A 19,793-nucleotide genomic window follows, 5' to 3' on the forward strand; every position below is an offset into this window, starting at 1 on the left:
CCTCAGGTTTACTGTATCCCTTGGACCTTCTTATTGACAATGAAACACAGAAATTGCATCCGAATTAATACAAATGGCACAATGCCGACTTAAGTACAAGAGGACTGACACTCTCACTTTCTATGATTCGAACCTCTCCTGTAAGTCCAGTTTTAGATTCCGATGCCTCACTTCAGGTTTACTGTATCCCTTGGACGTTCTTATTGACGATGAAACACAGTAATTGCATCGGAATTAAATTCAAAAGGCACAGTGCCGACCTAAGTAGAAGAGGACTAACACTCTCACTTTCTATGATTTGAACCTCTCCTGTGAGTCCAGTTTTAGATTCCCATGCTTCACTTCAGGTTTACTGTATACCTTGGACCTTCTTATTGACGATGAAAACAGAAATTGCATCCGAATTTAATACAAAAGGCACAATGTCGACTTAAGTACAAGAGGACTGACACTCTCACTTTCTATTATTTGAACCTCCCCTGTGATTCTAGTTTTAGATTCCGATGCTTCACTTCAGGTTTACTGTATCCCTTGGACCTTCTTACTGACGATGAAACACAGAAATTGCATCCGAAGTTAATACAAAAATCACAATGGCGACTTTAGTACAAGAGGACTGACTATCTCACTTTCTATGATTTGAACATCTCCTGTGAGTCCAGTTTTAGATTCCGATGCTTCACTTCAGGTTTACTGTATCCCTTGGACCTTCGTATTGACTATGAAACACAGATATTGCATCGGAATTAAATTTAAAATGCACAATTCCGACTTAAGTAAAAGAGGACTGACACTCTCACTTTCATTGATTTGAAGCACTCCTGTGAGTCCAGTTTTAGATTCCGATGCTTCACTTCAGGTTCACGGTATCCCTTGGACCTTCTTATTGACAATGAAACACAGAAATAGCATCGGAATTAAATTCAAAAGGCACAATGCCGACTTAAGTACAAGGGAACTGACACTCTAACTTTCTGTGATTTGAACCTCTCCTGTGAGTCCAGTTTTAGATTCCGATGCTTCACTTCAGGTTTACTGTATCCCTTGGACTTTCTTATTGACGATGAAACACAGAAATTGCATCCGAAATTAATACAAAAGTCACAATGGTGACTTAAGTACAAGAGGACTGACACTCTCACTTTCTATGATTTGAACCTCTCCTGTGAGTCGAGTTTTACATTCCGATGCTTCACTTCAGGTTTACTGTATACCTTGGACCTTCTTATTGACGATGAAACACAGAAATTGCATCCGAATTTAATACAATCGGCACAATGCCGACTTAAGTACAAGGGGACTGACACTCTCACTTTCTTTGATTTGAACCTCTACTGTGAGTCTAGTTTTAGATTCCGATGCTTCACTTCAGGTTTACTGTATCCCTTGACTCTTCTTATTGACGATGAAACACAGAGTTTGCATCCGAATTTAAAACAAAAGGCACAATGCCGATTTAAGTACAAGAGAACTGACACTCTAAGTTTCTATGATTTGAACCTCTCCTGTGAGTCCAGTTTTAGATTCCGATGCTTCACTTCAGGTTTACTGTATACCTTGCACCTTCTTATTGACGATGAAACACAGAAATTGCAACCGAATTTAATACAAAAGGCACAATGCCGACTTAAGCAGTAGAGGACTGACTCTCTCACTATCTACGATTTGAATTTCTCCTGCGAGTCCAGTTCTAGATTCCGATGCTTCATTTCAGGTTTACTGTATCCCTTGGACCTTCTTATTGACGATGCAACACAGATATTGCATCGGAAATAAATTTAAAACGGACAATGCCGACTTAAGTAAAAGAGGACTGACACTCTCACTTTCTATGATTTGAATCTCTCCTGTGAGTCCAGTTTTAGGTTCCGATGCCTCACTTCAGGTTTACTGTATCCCTTGGACGTTCTTATTGACGATGAAACACAGTAATTGCATCGGAATTAAATTCAAAAGGCACAGTGCCGACCTAAGTAGAAGAGGACTAACACTCTCACTTTCTATGAGTTGAACCTCTCCTGTGAGTCCAGTTTTAGATTCCCATGCTTCACTTCAGGTTTACTGTATACCTTGGACCTTCTTATTGACGATGAAAACAGAAATTGCATCCGAATTTAATACAAAAGGCACAATGTCGACTTAAGTACAAGAGGACTGACACTCTCACTTTCTATGATTTGGACCTCCCCTATGAGTCCAGTTTTAGATTCCGATGCTTCACTTCAGGTTTACTGTATCCCTTGGACCTTCTTATTGACGACGAAACACAGAAATTGCATCCGAATTTAATACAAATGGCACAATTGCGACATAAGTACAAGAGGACTGACACTCTCACTTTCTATGATTCGAACCTCTCCTGTGAGGTCAGATTTAGATTCCGATGCTTCACCTCAGGTTTACTGTATCCCTTGGACCTTCTTATTGACAATGAAACACAGAAATTGCATCCGAATTAATACAAATGGCACAATGCCGACTTAAGTACAAGAGGACTGACACTCTCACTATCTATGATTCGAACCTCTCCTGTGAGTCATGTTTTAGATTCCGATGCTTCACTTCAGGTTTACTGTATCCCTTGGACGTTCTTATTGACGATGATACACAGAAATTGCATCGGAATTAAATTCAAAAGGCACAGTGCCGACCTAAGTAGAAGAGGACTAACACTCTTACTTTCTATGATTTGAACCTCTCCTGTGAGTCCAGTTTTAGATTCCGATGCTTCACTTCAGGTTTACTGTGTACCTCGGACCTTCTTATTGACGATGAAACACAGAAATTGCATCCGAATTTAATACAAACGCCACAATGCCGACTTAAGTACAAGAGGACTGACACTCTCACTTTCTATGATTTGAACCTCTACTGTGAGTCTAGTTTTAGATTCCGATGCTTCACTTCAGGTTTACTGTATCCCTTGGTCCTTCTTAATGACGATGAAACACAGAGTTTGCATCCGAATTTAATTTAAAAGGCACAATGCCGACTTAAGTACAGGAGGACTGACACTCTAAGATTCTATGATTTGAACCTCTCCTGTGAGTCCAGTTTTAGATTCCGATGCTTCACTTCAGGTTTACTGTATACCTTGCACCTTCTTATTGACGATGAAACACAGAAATTGAAACCGAATTTAATACAAAAGGCACAATGCCGACTTAAGTAAAAGAGGACTGACACTCTCACTATCTATGATTTGAATTTCTCCTGTGAGTCCAGTTCTAGATTCCGATGCTTCACTTCAGGTTTACTGTATCCCTTGGACCTTCTTATTGACGATGAAACACAGATAGTGCATCGGAATTAATTTTAAAACGGACAATGCCGACTTAAGTAAAAGAGGACTGACACTCTCACTTTCTATGATTTGTACCTCCCCTATGAGTCCAGTCTTAGATTCCGATGCTTCACTTCAGGTTTACTGTATCAATTGGACCTTCTTATTGACGACGAAACACAGAAATTGCATCCGAATTTAATACAAATGGCACAATGCCGACTTAAGTACAAGAGGACTGACACTCTCACTTTCTATGATTTGAACATCTCCTGTGAGTCCAGTTTTAGATTCAGATGCTTCACTTCAGGTTTACTGTATCCCTTGGACCTTTTTATTGACGATGAAACACAGAAATTGCATCGGAATTAAATTCAAAACGCACAATGCCGACTTAAGCAAAAGAGGACTGACACTCTCACTTTCTATGATTTGAACCTCTCCTGTGAGTCCAGTTTTAGATTCCGATGCTTCACTTCAGGTTTACTGTATCCCTTGGACCTTTTTATTGACGATTAAACACAGAAATTGCATCGGAATTAAATTCAAATGGCACAATGCCGACTTAAGTACAAGAGGACTGACACTCTAACTTTCTATGATTTGACCCTCTCCTGTGAGTCCAGTTTTAGATTCCGATGCTTCACTTCAGGTTTACTGTATCCCTCGGACCTTCTTATTGACGACGAAACACAGAGTTTGCATCCGAATTTAATACAAAAGGCACAATGCCGACTTAAGTACAAGAGGACTGACACTCTAACTTTCTATGATTTGAACCTCTCCTGTGAGTCCAGTTTTGGATTCCGATGCTTCACTTCAGGTTTACTGTATCCCTTGGACTTTCTTATTGACGATGAAACACAGTAATTGCATCCCAAATTAATACAAATAGCACAATGTCGACTTAAGTACAAGAGCACTGACACTCTCACTTTCCATGATTCGAACTTCTCCTGTGAGGTCAGATTTAGATTCCGATGCTTCACTTCAGGTTTACTGTATACCTTGCACCATCGTATTGACAATGAAACACAGAAATTGCATCGGAATTAAATTCAAAAGGCACAAATCCGACTTAAGTATAAGAGGACTGACACTCTCACTTTCTCTGATTTGAACCTCTCCTGTGAGTCCAGTTTTAGATTCCGATGCTTCACTTCAGGTTTACTGTATCCTTGGACCTTCTTATTGACGACGAAACACAGAGTTTGCATCCGAATTTAATACAAAAGGCACAAAGCCGACTTAAGTACAAGAGGACTGACACTCTAACATTCTATGATTTGTACGTCTCCTGTGAGTCCAGTTTTGGATTCCGATGCTTCACTTCAGGTTTACTGTATCCCTTGGACCTTCTTATTGACGATGAAACACAGAAATTGCATCCGAATTTAATACAAAAGGCACAATGGCGACTTAGGTACAAGAGGACTGACACTCTCACTTTCTATGATTTGAACCTCTCCTGTGAGTCCAGTTTTAGATTCCGATGCTTCACTTCAGGTTTACTGTATCCCTGGGACCTTCTTATTGACGTTGAAACACAGAAATTGCATCTGAATTTAATACAAATGGCACAAGGTCGACTTAAGTATAAGAGGCATGACACTCTCACCATCTATGATTTGAACCTCTCCTGTGAGTTCAGTTTTAGATTCCGATGCTTCACTTCAGGTTTACTGTATCCCTTGGACCTTCTTATTGACAATGAAACACAGTAAAAACATCGGAATTATATTCAAAAGGCACAATGCCGACATAAGTACAAGAGGACTGACACTCTAACTTTCTATGATTTGAACATCTCCTTTGAGTAAAGTTTTAGATTCCGATGCTTCACTTCAGGTTTACTGTATCCCTTGGACCTTCTTATTGACGATGAAACACAGAAATTGCATCCGAATTTAATACAAATGGCACAATGCCGACTTAAGTACAAGAGCACTGACACTCTCACTTTCCATGATTCGAACTTCTCCTGTGTGGTCAGATTTAGATTCCGATGCTTCACTTCAGGTTTACTGCATACCTTGCACCTTCTTATTGACGATGAAACACAGAAATTGCATCGGAAATAAATTCAAAAGGCACAATTCCGACTTAAGTACAAGAGGACTGACACTCTCACTTGCTATGATTTGAACCTCTCCTGTGAGTCCAGTTTTAGATTCCGATGCTTCGCTTCAGGTTTACTGTATCCCTCTGGACCTTCTAATTGACGATGAAACACAGAGTTTGCACCCGAAATTAATACAGAAGGTACACTGCCGACTTAAGTACAGGAGGACTGACACTCTAATTTTCTATGATTTGAACCTCTCCAGTGAGTCCAGTTTTAGATTCCGATGCCTCACTTCAGGTTTACTGAAACCCTTGGACCTTCTTATTGACGATGAAACACAGAAATTGCATCCGAATTGAATACAAAAATCACAATGGCGACTTAAGTACAAGAGGACTGACACTCTGACTTTCTATGATTTGAACATCTCCTGTGAGTCCAGTTTCAGATTCCGATGCTTCACTTCAGATTTACTGTATCCCTTGGACCTTCTTATTGACGATGAAACACAGAAATTGCATCCGAATTTAATACAAAAGGCACAAGGGCGACTTATGTACAAGAGGACTGATACTCTCACTTGCTATGATTTGAACTTCTCCTGTGAGTCCAGTTTTAGATTCCGATGCTTCACTTCAGGTTTACTGTATCCCTTGGACCTTCTTATTGACGATGGAACACAGAAATTGCATCCGAATTTAATACAAACGGCACAATGTCGACTTAAGTCCAAGAGGACTGACACTCTCACTTTCTATGAATTGAACCTCTCCTGTGAGTCTAGGTTTAGATTCCGATGCTTCACTTCAGGTTTACTGTATCCCTTGGACCTTTTTATTGACGATGAAACACAGAAATTGCATCGGAATTAAATTCAAATGGCACAATGCCGACTTAAGTACAAGAGGACTGACACTCTAACTTTCTATGATTTGACCCTCTCCTGTGAGCCCAGTTTTAGATTCCGATGCTTCACTTCAGGTTTACTGTATCCCTCGGACCTTCTTATTGACGACGAAACACCGAGTTTGCATCCGAATATAATACACAAGGCACAATGCCGACTTAAGTACAAGAGGACTGTTACTCTAACTTTCTATGATTTGAACCTCTCCTGTGAGTCCAGTTTTGGATTCCGATGCTTCACTTCAGGTTTACTGTATCCCTTGGACCTTCTTATTTGCGATGAAACACAGAAATTGCATCCGAATTTCATACAAATGGCACAATGGCGGCTTAAGTACAAGAGCACTGACACTCTCACTTTCCATGATTCGAACTTCTCCTGTGAGGTCAGATTTAGATTCCGATGCTTCACTTCAGGTTTACTGTATACCTTGCACCATCGTATTGACGATGAAAAAAAGAAATTGCATCGGAATTAAATTCAAAAGGCACAATTCCGACTTAAGTATAAGAGGACTGACACTCTCACTTTCTCTGATTTGAACCTCTCCTGTGAGTCCAGTTTTAGATTCCGATGCTTCACTTCAGGTTTACTGTATCCCTTGGACCTTCTTATTGACGACGAAATACAGAGTTTGCATCCGAATTTAATACAAAAGGCACAATGCCGACTTAAGTACAAGAGGACTGACACTCTAACATTCTTTGATTTGAACGTCTCCTGTGAGTCCAGTTTTGGTGTCCGATGCTTCACTTCAGGTTTACTGTATCCCTTGGACCTTCTTATTGACGATGAAACGCAGAAATTGCATCCGAATTTAATACAAAAGGCACAATGGCGACTTAGGTACAAGAGGACTGACACTCTCACTTTCTATAATTTGAACCTCTCCTGTGAGTCCAGTTTTAGATTCCGATGCTTCACTTCAGGTTTACTGTATCCCTGGGACCTTCTTATTGACGATGAAACACAGAAATTGCATCCGAATTTAATACAAATGGCACAATGTCGACTTAAGTATAAGAGGCATGACACTCTCACTTTCTATGATTTGAACCTCTCCTGTGAGTCCAGTTTTAGATTCCGATGCTTCACTTCAGGTTTACTGTATCCCTTGGACCTTCTCATTGACAATGAAACACAGAAAAAGCATCGGAATTATATTCAAAAGGCACCATGCCGACATAAGTACAAGAGGACTGACACTCTAACTTTCTATGATTTGAACATCTCCTGTGAGTCCAGTTTTAGATTCCGATGCTTCACTTCAGGTTTACTGTATCCCTATGACCTTCTTATTGACGATGAAACACAGAAATTGCATCCGAATTTAATACAGATGGCACAATGCCGACTTAAGTACAAGAGCACTGACACTCTCACTTTCGATGATTCGAACTTCTCCTGTGAGGTCAGATTTAGATTCCGATGCTTCACTTCAGGTTTACTGTATACCTTGCACCTTCTTATTGACGATGAAACACAGAAATTGCATCGGAATTCAATACACAAGGCACAATGCCGACTTAAGTACAAGAGGAATGACATTCTAACTTTCTATGATTTGAACCTCTCCAGTGAGTCCAGTTTTAGATTCCGATGCTTCGCTTCAGGTTTACTGTATCCCTCTGGACCTTCTAATTGACGATGAAACACAGAGTTTGCACCCGAATTTAATACAAAAGGTACAATGCCGACTTAAGTACAAGAGGACTGACACTCTAACTTTCTATGATTTGAACCTCTCCAGTGAGTCCAGTTTTAGATTCCGACGCCTCACTTCAGGTTTACTGTATCCCTTGGACCTTCTTATTGATGATGAAACACAGAAATTGCATCCGAATTTAATACAAAAATCACAATGGCGACTTAAGTACAAGAGGACTGACACTCTCACTTTCTATGATTTGAACATCTCCTGTGAGTCCAGTTTCAGATTCCGATGCTTCACTTCAGATTTACTGTATCCCTTGGACCTTCTTATTGACGATGTAACACAGAAATTGCATCCGAATTTAATACAAAAGGCACAAGGGCGACTTATGTACAAGAGGACTGATACTCTCACTTGCTATGATTTGAACCTCTACTGTGAGTCCAGTTTTAGATTCCGATGCTTCTCTTCAGGTTTACTGTATACCTTGCACCTTCTTATTGACGATGAAACACAGAAATTGCATCCGAATTCAATACACAAGGCACAATGCCGACTTAAGTACAAGAGGAATGACATTCTAACTTTCTGTGATTTGAACCTGTCCTGTGAGTCCAGTTTTAGATACCGATGCTTCACTTCAGGTTTACTGTATCCCTTGGACCTTCTTATTGACGATGAAACACAGAGTTTGCACCTGAATTTAATACAAAAGGCCCAATGCCGACTTAAGTACTAGAGGACTGACACTCTAACTTTCTATGATTTGAACCTCTCCTGTGAGTCCAGTTTTCGATTCCGATGCTTCACTTCAGGTTTACTGTATCCCTTCGACCTTCTTATTGACGATGAAACAAAGAAATTGCATCCAAAATTAATACAAAAGTCACAATGGTGACTTAAGTACAAGAGGACTGACACTCTCACTTTCTATGATTTGAAAATCTCCTGTGAGTCCAGTTTCAGATTCCGATGCTTCACTTCAGGTTTACTGTATCCCTTGGACGTTCTTATTGACGATGAAACACAGAAATTGCATCGGAATTAAATTCAAAAATCACAGTGCCGACCTAAGTCGATGACGACTAACACTCTCACTTTCTATGATTTGAACCTATCCTGTGAGTCCAGTTTTAGATTCCGATGCTTCACTTCAGGTTTACTGTATACCTTGCTCCTTCTTATTGACGATGAAACACAGAAATTGCATCGGAATTAAATTCAAAAGGCACAATGCCGACTTAAGTACAAGAGGACTGACACTCTCACTTTCTATGATTTGAACCTCTCCTGTGAGTCCAGTTTTACATTCCGACGCTTCACTTCAGGGTTACTGTATCCCTTGGACCTTCTTATTGACGATGAAACACAGATATTGCATCGGAATTAAATTCAAAAGGCACATGCCGCCTTAAGTACAAGAGGACTGACACTCTATCTTTCTATGATTGGAACCTCTCCTGTGAGTCCAGTTTTAGATTCCGATGCTTCACTTCAGGTTTACTGTATCCCTTGGACCTTCTTATTGACGATGAAACACAGAAATTGCATCCGAATTTAATACAAAAATCACAATGGTGGCTTAAGTACAAGAGGACTGACACTCTCACTTTCTATGATTTGAACATCTCCTGTGAGTCCAGTTCTAGATTCCGATGCTTCACTTCAGGTTTACTATATCCCTTTGACGTTCTTATTGACGATGAAACACAGAAATTGCATCGGAACTAAATTCAAAAGGCACAGTGCCGACCTAAGAAGAAGAGGACTAACACTTTCACTTTCTATGATTTGAACCTCTCGTGTGAGTCCAGTTTTAGATTCCGATGCTTCACTTCAGGTTTACTGTATATTTTGCAGCTTCTTATTGACGATGAAACACAGAAATTGCATCGGAATTAAATTCAAAAGGCACAATGCCGACTTAAGTACAAGAGGACTGACACTCTCACTTTCTATGATTTGAACCTCTCCTGTGAGTCCAGTTTTACATTCCGATGCTTCACTTCAGGTTTACGGTATCCCTTGGACCTTCTAATTGACGATGAAACACAGAGTTTGCATCCGAATTTAATACAAAAGGTACAATGCCGACTTAAGTACAAGAGGACTGACACTCTAACTTTCTATGATTGGCACCTCTCCTGTGAGTCCAGTTTTAGATTCCGATGCTTCACTTCAGGTTTACTGTATCCCTTGGACCTTCTTATTGACGATGAAACACAGATATTGCATCCGAATTTAATACAAAAATCACAATGGCGACTTTAGTACAAGAGGACCGACAATCTCACTTTCTATGATTTGAACATCTCCTGTGAGTCCAGTTTTAGATTCCGATGCTTCACTTCAGGTTCACTGTATCCCTTGGACCTTCTTATTGACGATGAAACAGAGATATTGCATCGGAATTAAATTTAAAACGCACAATGCCGACTTAAGTAAAAGAGGACTGACACTCTCACTTTCTATGATTTGAACCTCTCCTGTGAGGTCAGATTTAGATTCCGATGCTTCACTTCAGGTTTACTGTACCCCTTGGACCTTCTTATTGACAATGAAGCACAGAAATAGCATCGGAATTAAATTCAAAAGGCACAATGCCGACTTAAGTACAAGAGGACTGACACTCTAACTTTCTATGATTTGAACCTCTCCTGTGAGTTCAGTTTTAGATTCCGATGCTTCACTTCAGGTTTACTGTATCCCTTGGACCTTCTTATTGACGATGAAACACAGAGTTTGCATCCGAATTTAATACAAAAGGCACAATGCCGACTTAAGTACAAGAGGACTGACACTCCGTCTTTCTATGATTTGAACCTCTCCTGTGAGTCCAGTTTTCGATTACGATGGTTTACTTCAGATTTACTGTATCCCTTGGACATTCTTATTGACGATGACACACAGAAATTGCATCCGAATTTAATACAAAAGGCAAAATGGCAACTTAAGAACAAGAGGAGTGGCACTCTCACTTTCTATGATTTGAACCTCTCCTGTGAGTCCAGTTTTAGATTCCGATGTTTCACCAGGTTTACTGTATCCCTTGGACCTTCTTGTTGAGATGAAACACAGAAATTGCATCCGAAATTAATACAAAAGTCACAATGGTGATTTAAGTACAAGAGGACTAACACTCTCACTTTATATGATTTGAACCTCTCCTCTGAGTCCAGTTTTAGATTCCGATGCTTCACCTCAGGTTTACTGTATCCCTTGGACCTTCTTATTGACGATTACACACAGAAATTGCATCCGAATTTAATACAAATGGCGCAATGCCGACTTAAGTACAAGAGGACTGACACTCTCACTATCTATGATTCGAACATCTCCTGTGAGTCCAGTTTTAGATTCCGATGCTTCACTTCAGGTTTACAGTATTCCTTGGACCTTCTAATTGACGCTGAAACACAGAGTTAACATCCGAATTTAATACAAAAGGTAAAATGCCGACTTAAGTACAAGAGGACTGACACTCTAACTTTTTATGATTTGAACCTCTCCTGTGAGTCCAGTTTTAGATTCCGATGCTTCACTTCAGGTTTACTGTATACCTTGCACCTTCTTATTGACGATGAAACACAGAAATTGCATCGGAATTAAATTCAAAAGGCACAATGCCGACTTCAGTACAAGAGGACTGACACTCTCACTTCCTATGATTTGAACCTCTCGTGTGAGTCCAGTTTTACATTCCGATGCTTCACTTCAGGTTTACTGTATCCCTTGGACCTTCTAATTGACGATGAAACACAGAGTTTGCATCCGAATTTAATACCAAAGGTACAATGCCGGCTTAAGTACAAGAGGACTGACACTCTAACTTTCTATGATTTGTACCGCTCCTGTGAGTCCAGTTTTAGATTCCGATGCTTCACTTCAGGTTTACTGTATCCCTTGGACCTTCTTATTGACGATGAAACACAGAAATTACATCTGAATTTAATTCAAAAATCACAATGGCGACTGTAGTACAAGAGGACCGACAATCTCACTTTCTATGATTTGAACATCTCCTGTGAGTCCAGTTTTAGATTCTGATGCTTCACTTCAGGTTTACTGTATCCCTTGTACCTTCTTATTGACGATGAAACACAGAAATTGCATCCGAATTTAATACAAATGGCACAATGCCGACTTAAGTACAAGAGAACTGACACTCTCACTTTCTGTGATTCGAACCTCTCCTGTGAGGTCAGATTTAGATTCCGATGCTTAACTTCATGTTTACTGTATCCCTTGGACCTTCTTGTTGACGATAAAAAACAGAAATCGCATCCGAATTTAATACAAATGGCACAATGCCGTCTTAAGTAAAAGAGGACTGACACTCTAACATTCTATGATTTGAACCTCTCCTGTGAATCCAGTTTTAGATTCCGATGCATCACTTCAGGTTTACTGTGTCCCTTGGACCTTCTTATTGACGATGAAACACAGAAATTGCATCCGATTTTAAACAGAAGGCACAATTCCGACATAAGTGCAAGAGGACTGACACTCTCACTTTCTATGATTCGAACCTCTCCTGTGAGTCCAGTTTTAGATTCCGATGCTTCACTTCAGGTTTACTGTATCCCTTGGACGTTCTTAATTGACGATGAAACACAGAAATTGCATCGGAATTAAATTCAAAAGGCACAGAGCCGACCTAAGTAGAAGAGGACTAACACTCTCACTTTCTATGATTTGAACCTCTCCTGTGAGTCCAGTTTTAGATTCCGAAGCTTCACTTCAGATTTACTGTATACCTTGCAGCTTCTTATTAACGATGAAACACAGAAATTGCATCGGAATTAAATTCAAAAGGCACAATGCCGACTTAAGTAAAAGAGGAATGACACTCTCACTTTCTGTGATTTGAACCTCTCCTGTGAGTCCAGTTTTACATTCCAATGCTTCACTTCAGGTTTACTGTATCCCTTGGACCTTCTTATTGCCGATGAAACACAGATATTGCATCCGAATTTAATACAAAAATCACAATGGCGACTTTAGTACAAGAGGACCGACAATCTCACTTTCTATGACTTGAACATCTCCTGTGAGTCCAGTTTTAGATTCCGATGCTTCACCTCAGGTTCACTGTATCCCTTGGACCTTCTTATTGACGATGAAACACAGATATTGCATCGGAATTAAATTTAAAACGCACAATGCCGACTTAAGTAAAAGAGGACTGACACTCTCACTTTCTATGATTTGAACCTCCCCTGTGAGGTCAGATTTAGATTCCGATGCTTCACTTCAGGTTTACTGTATCCCTTGGACCTTCTTATTGACAATGAAGCACAGAAATAGCATCGGAATTAAATTCAAAAGGCACAATGCCGACTTAAGTACAAGAGGACTGACACTCTAACTTTCTATGATTTGAACCTCCCCTGTGAGTTCAGTTTTAGATTCCGATGCTTCACTTCAGGTTTACTGTATCCCTTGGACCTTCTTATTGACGATGAAACACATAGTTTGCATCCGAATTTAATACAAAAGGCACAATGCCGACTTAAGTACTAGAGGACTGACACACTAACTTTCTATGATTCGAACCTCTCCTGTGAGTCCAGTTTTCGATTACGATGCTTTACTTCAGGTTTACTGTATCCCTTGGACATTCTTATTGACGATGACACACAGAAATTGCATCCGAATTTAATACAAAAGGCACAATGGCGACTTAAGAGCAAGAGGAGTGACACTCTCACTTTCTAAGATTTGAACCTCTCCTGTGAGTCCAGTTTTAGATTCCGATGTTTCACCAGGTTTACTGTATCCCTTGGACCCTCTTATTGAGATGAAACACAGAAATTGCATCCGAAATTAATACAAAAGTCACAATGGTGACTTAAGTACAAGAGGACTGACACTCTCACTTTATATGATTTGAACCTCTTCTCTGAGTCCAGTTTTAGATTCCGATGCTTCACCTCAGGTTTACTGTATCCCTTGGACCTTCTTATTGACGATTACACACAGAAATTGCCTCCGAATTTAATACAAATGGCGCAATGCCGACTGAAGTACAAGAGGACTGACACTCTCACTTTCTATGATTCGAACATCTCCTGTGAGTCCAGTTTTAGATTCCGATGCTTCACTTCAGGTTTACTGTATTCCTTGGACCTTCTAATTGACGCTGAAACACAGAGTTAACATCCGAATTTAATACAAAAGGTAAAATGCCGACTTAAGTACAAGAGGACTGACATTCTAACTTTTTATGATTTGAACCTCTCCTGTGAGTCCAGTTTTAGATTCCGATGCTTCACTTCAGGTTTACTGTATCCCTTGGACCTTCTTATTGATGATGAAACACAGAAATTGCATCCGAAATTAATACAAAAGTCACAATGGTGACTTAAGTACAAGAGGACTGACACTCAAACTTTCTATGATTTGAACCTCTCCTGTGAGTCCAGTTTTAGATTCCGATGCTCACCTCAGGTTTACTCTATCTCTTGGACCTTCTTATTGACGATGAAACACATAAATTGCATCCGAATTTAATACAAATGGCACAATGCCGACTTAAGTACAAGAGGACTGACACTCTCACTTTCTATGATTCGAACCTCTCCTGTGAGGTCAGATTTAGATTCCGATGCTTCAGTTCAGGTTTACTGTATCCCTTGGACCTTCTTGTTGACGATAAAACACAGAAATCGCATCCGAATTTAATACAAATGGCACAATGCCGTCTTAAGTAAAAGAGGACTGACACTCTAACATTCTATGATTTGAACCTCGACCTGCGAATCCAGTTTTAGATTCCGATGCTTCACTTCAGGTTTACTGTATACCTTGCACTATCTTATTGACGATGAAACACAGAAATTGCATCGGAATTAAATTCAAAAGGCACAATGCCGACATAAGTACAAGAGGACTGACACTCTCACTTTCTATGATTTGAACCTCTCGTGTGAGTCCAGTTTTACATTCCGATGCTTCACTTCAGGTTTACTGTATCCCTTGGACCTTCTAATTGACGATGAAACACAGAGTTTGCATCCGAATTTAATACAAAAGGTACAATGCCGACTTAAGTACAAGAGGACAGATACTCTCACTTTCTATGATTTGAACCTCTCCTGTGAGTCCAGTTTTACATTCCCATGCTTCACTTCAGGTTTACTGTATCCCTTGGACCTTCTAATTGACGATGAAACACAGAGTTTGCATCCGAATTTGATACAAAAGGTACAATGCCGACATAAGTACAAGAGGACTGACACTCTAACTTTCTATGATTTGCACCTCTCTTGTGAGTCCAGTTTAGATTCCGATGCTTCACTTCAGGTTTACTGTATCCCTTGGACCTTCTTATTGACGATGAAACACAGAAATTGCATCCGAATTTAATACAAAAATCACAATGGCGGCTTAAGTACAAGAGGACTGACACTCTCACTTTCTATGATTTGAACATCTCCTGTGAGTCCAGTTCTAGATACCGGTGCTTCACTTCAGGTTTACTGTATCCCTTGGACCTTCTTATTGACGAGGAAACACAGATATAGCATCGGAATTAAATTTAAAACGCGCAATGCCGACTTCAGTAAATGAGGACTGACACTCTCACTTTCTATGATTTGAACCTCTCCTGTGAGTCCGGTTCTAGATTCCGATGCTTTACTTCAGGTTTACTGTATCCCTTGGACCTTCTTATTGACGATGAAAACAGAAATTGCATCCGAATTTAATACAAGGGGCACAATGGCGACTTAAGTACAAGAGTACTGACACTCTCACTTTCTATGATTTGAACCTCCCCTGTGAGTCCAGTTTTAGATTCCGATGCTTCACTTCAGGTTTACTGTATCCCTTGGACCTTCATATTGACGACGAAACGCAGAAATTGCATCCGAATTTAATACAAATTTCACAATGCCGACTTAAGTACAAGAGGACTGACACTCTCACTTTCTTTGATTCTAACCTCTCCTGTGGGTCAGATTTAGATTCCGATGCTTCACTTCATATCTACTGTATACCTTGCACCTTCTTATTGACGATGAAACTCAGAAAATGCATCGGAATTAAATTCAAAAGGCACATTGCCGTCTTAAGTACAAGAGGACTGCCACTCTCACTTTAAATGATTTGAACCTCTCCTGTGATTCCAGTTTTAGATTCCGATGCTTCACTTCAGGTTTACTGTATCCCTTGGACCTTCTAATTGACGATGAAACACAGAAATTGAATCCGAATTTAATACAAAAATCACAATGGCGACTTAAGTACAAGAGGACTGACACTCTTACTTTCTATGATTTGAACATCTCCTGTGAGTCCAGTTTTAGATTCCGATACTTCACTTCAGGTTTACTGTATCCCTTGGACCTTCTTATTGACGATGAAACACAGAAATTGCATCCGAATTTAAAACAAATGGCAGAATGCCGACTTAAGTACAAGAGGACTGACACTCTCACTCTCTATGATTCGAACCTCTCCTGTGAGGTCAGATTTAGGTTCCGATGCTTCACTTCAGGTTTACTGTATACCTTGCACCTTCTTACTGACGATGAAACACAGAAATTGCATCTGAATATAATACAAAAGGTACAATGCCGACTTAAGTACAAGAGGACTGACACTCTAACTTACTACGATTTGAACCTCTCCTGTGAGTCCAGTTTTAGATTCCGATGCTTCACTTCACGTTTACTGTATCCCTTGGACCTTCTTATTGACGATGAAACACAGAAATTGCATCCGAATTTAATACAAAAATCTAAATGGCGACTTAAGTACAAGAGGACTGACACTCTCACTTTCTATGATTTGAACATCTCCTGTGAGTCCAGTTTTAGATTCCGACGCTTCACTTCTGGTTCACTGTATCCCTTGGACCTTCTGATTGACGATGAAACACAGAAATTGCATCGGAATCAAATTCAAAACGCACAATGCAGACTTAAGTAAAAGAGGACTGACACTCTCACTTTCTATGATTTGAACCTCTCCTGTGAGTCCAGTTTTAGATTCCGATGCTTCACTTCAGGTTTACTGTATCCCTTGAACCTTGTTATTGACGATGAAACACAGAAATTGCATCGGAATTAAATTCAAAAGGCACAATGCTGACTTAAGTACAAGAGGACTGACACTCTAACTTTCTATGATTTGAACCTTTCCTGTGAGTCCAGTTTTGGATTCCGATGCTTCACTTCAGGTTTACTGTATCCCTTGGACCTTCTTATTGACGATGAAACACAGAAATTGCATCCAAATTTAATACAAAAGGCACAATGGCGACTAAAGTACAAGACGACTGGCACTTTCACTTTCTATGATTTGAACATCTCCTGTGAGTCCAGTTTTAGATTCCGATGCTTCACCTCAGGTTTACTGTATCCCTTAGACATTCGTATTGACGATGAAACACAGAAATTGGATCCGAATTTAATACAAATGGCACAATGCCGACTTAAGTACAAGAGGGCTGACACTCTGACATTCTATGATTTGAACCTCTTTTGCGAGTCCAGTTTTAGATTCCGATGCTTCACTTAATGTTTACTGTATCCCTTGTACCTTCTTATTGATGATGAAACACAGAAATTGCATCCGAATTTAATACAAAAGGCACAATACCGACTTAAGTACAAGAGGAGTGACACTCTAACTTTCTATGATTTGAATCTCTCCTGTGAGTCCAGTTTTGGATTCCGATGCTTCACTTCAGGTTTACTGCATCCCTTGGACCTTCTTATTGACGATGAAACACAGAAATTGCATCCGAATTTAAAACAAATGGCACAATGCCGACTTAAGTACAAGAGGACTGACACTCTCACTCTCTATGATTCGAACCTCTCCTGTGAGGTCAGATTTAGATTCCGATGCTTCACTTCAGGTTTACTGTATACCTTGCACCTTCTTACTGACGATGAAACACAGAAATTGCATCCGAATTTAATACAAAAGGTACAATGCCGACTTAAGTACAAGAGGACTGACACTCTAACTTTCTATGATTTGTACCTCTCCTGTGAGTCCAGTTTTAGATTCGGAAGCTTCACTTCAGATTTACTGTATACCTTGCAGCTTCTTATTGACGATGAAACACAGAAATTGCATCGGAATTAAATTCAAAAGGCACAATGCCGAATTAAGTACAAGAGGACAGATACTCTCACTTTCTATGATTTGAACCTCTCCTGTGAGTCCAGTTTTAAATTCTGATGCTTCACTTAAGGTTTACTGTATCCCTTGGACCTTCTTATTGACGATGATACACAGAGTTTGCATTCGAATTTCATACAAAGGGCACATTGCCGACTTAAGTACAAGAGGACTGACACTCTAACTTTCTATGATTTGAACCTCTCCTGTGAGTCCAGTTTTAGATTCCGAAGCTTCACTTCAGATTTACTGTATACCTTGCAGCTTCGTATTGACGATGAAACACAGAAATAGCATCGGAATTAAATTCAAAAGGCGCAATGCCGACTTAAGTACAAGAGGACAGATACTCTCACTTTCTATGATTTGAACCTCTCCTGTGAGTCCAGTTTTACATTCCCATGCTTCACTTCAGGTTTACTGTATCCCTTGGACCTTCTAATTGACGATGAAACACAGAGTTTGCATCCGAATTTAATACAAAAGGTACAATGCCGACATAAGTACAAGAGGACTGACACTCTCACTTTCTATGATTTGAACATCTCCTGTGAGTCCAGTTCTAGATACCGGTGCTTCACTTCAGGTTTTCTTTTTCCCTCGGACCTTCTTATTGACGATGAAACACAGATATAGCATCGGAATTAAATTTAAAACGCACAATGCCGACTTCAGTAAATGAGGACTGACACTCTCACTTTCTATGATTTGAACCTCTCCTGTGAGTCCAGTTTTAGATTCCGATGCTTTACTTCAGGTTTACTGTATCCCTTGGACCTTCTTATTGACGATCAAAACAGAAATTGCATCCGAATTTAATACAAGAGGCACAATGGCGACTTAAGTACAAGAGTACTGACACTCTCACTTTCTATGATTTGAACCTCCCCTGTGAGTCCAGTTTTAGATTCCGATGCTTCACTTCAGGTTTACTGTATCCCTTGGACCTTCTTATTGACGACGAAACACAGAAATTGCATCCGAATTTAATACAAATTTCACAATGCCGACTTAAGTACAAGAGGACTGACACTCTCACTTTCTTTGATTCTAACCTCTCCTGTGGGTCAGATTTAGATTCCGATGTTTCACTTCATATCTACTGTATACCTTGCACCTTCTTATTGACGATGAAACTCAGAAAATGCATCGGAATTAAATTCAAAAGGCACAATGCCGTCTTAAGTACAAGAGGACTGCCACTCTCACTTTCTATGATTTGAACCTCTCCTGTGATTCCAGTTTTAGATTCCGATGCTTCACTTCAGGTTTACTGTATAACTTGGACCTTCTAATTGACGATGAAACACAGAAATTGCATCCGAATTTAATACAAAAATCACAATGGCGACTTAAGTACAAGAGGACCGACACTCTCACTTTCTATGATTTGAACATCTCCTGTGAGTCCAGTTTTAGATTCCGATGCTTCACTTCAGGTTTACTGTATCCCTTGGACCTTCTTATTGACGATGAAACACAGAAATTGCATCCGAATTTAAAACAAATGGCACAATGCCGACTTAAGTACAAGAGGACTGACACTCTCACTCTCTATGATTCGAACCTCTCCTGTGAGGTCAGATTTAGGTTCCGATGCTTCACTTCAGGTTTACCGTATACCTTGCACCTTCTTACTGACGATGAAACACAGAAATTGCATCCGAATATAATACAAAAGGTACAATGCCGACTTAAGTACAAGAGGACTGACACTCTAACTTTCTATGATTTGAACCTCTCCTGT

The sequence above is a fragment of the Schistocerca americana genome, chromosome 9 (assembly GCF_021461395.2).
Source record: "Schistocerca americana isolate TAMUIC-IGC-003095 chromosome 9, iqSchAmer2.1, whole genome shotgun sequence".
Taxonomy (NCBI): Eukaryota; Metazoa; Arthropoda; class Insecta; order Orthoptera; family Acrididae; genus Schistocerca; species Schistocerca americana.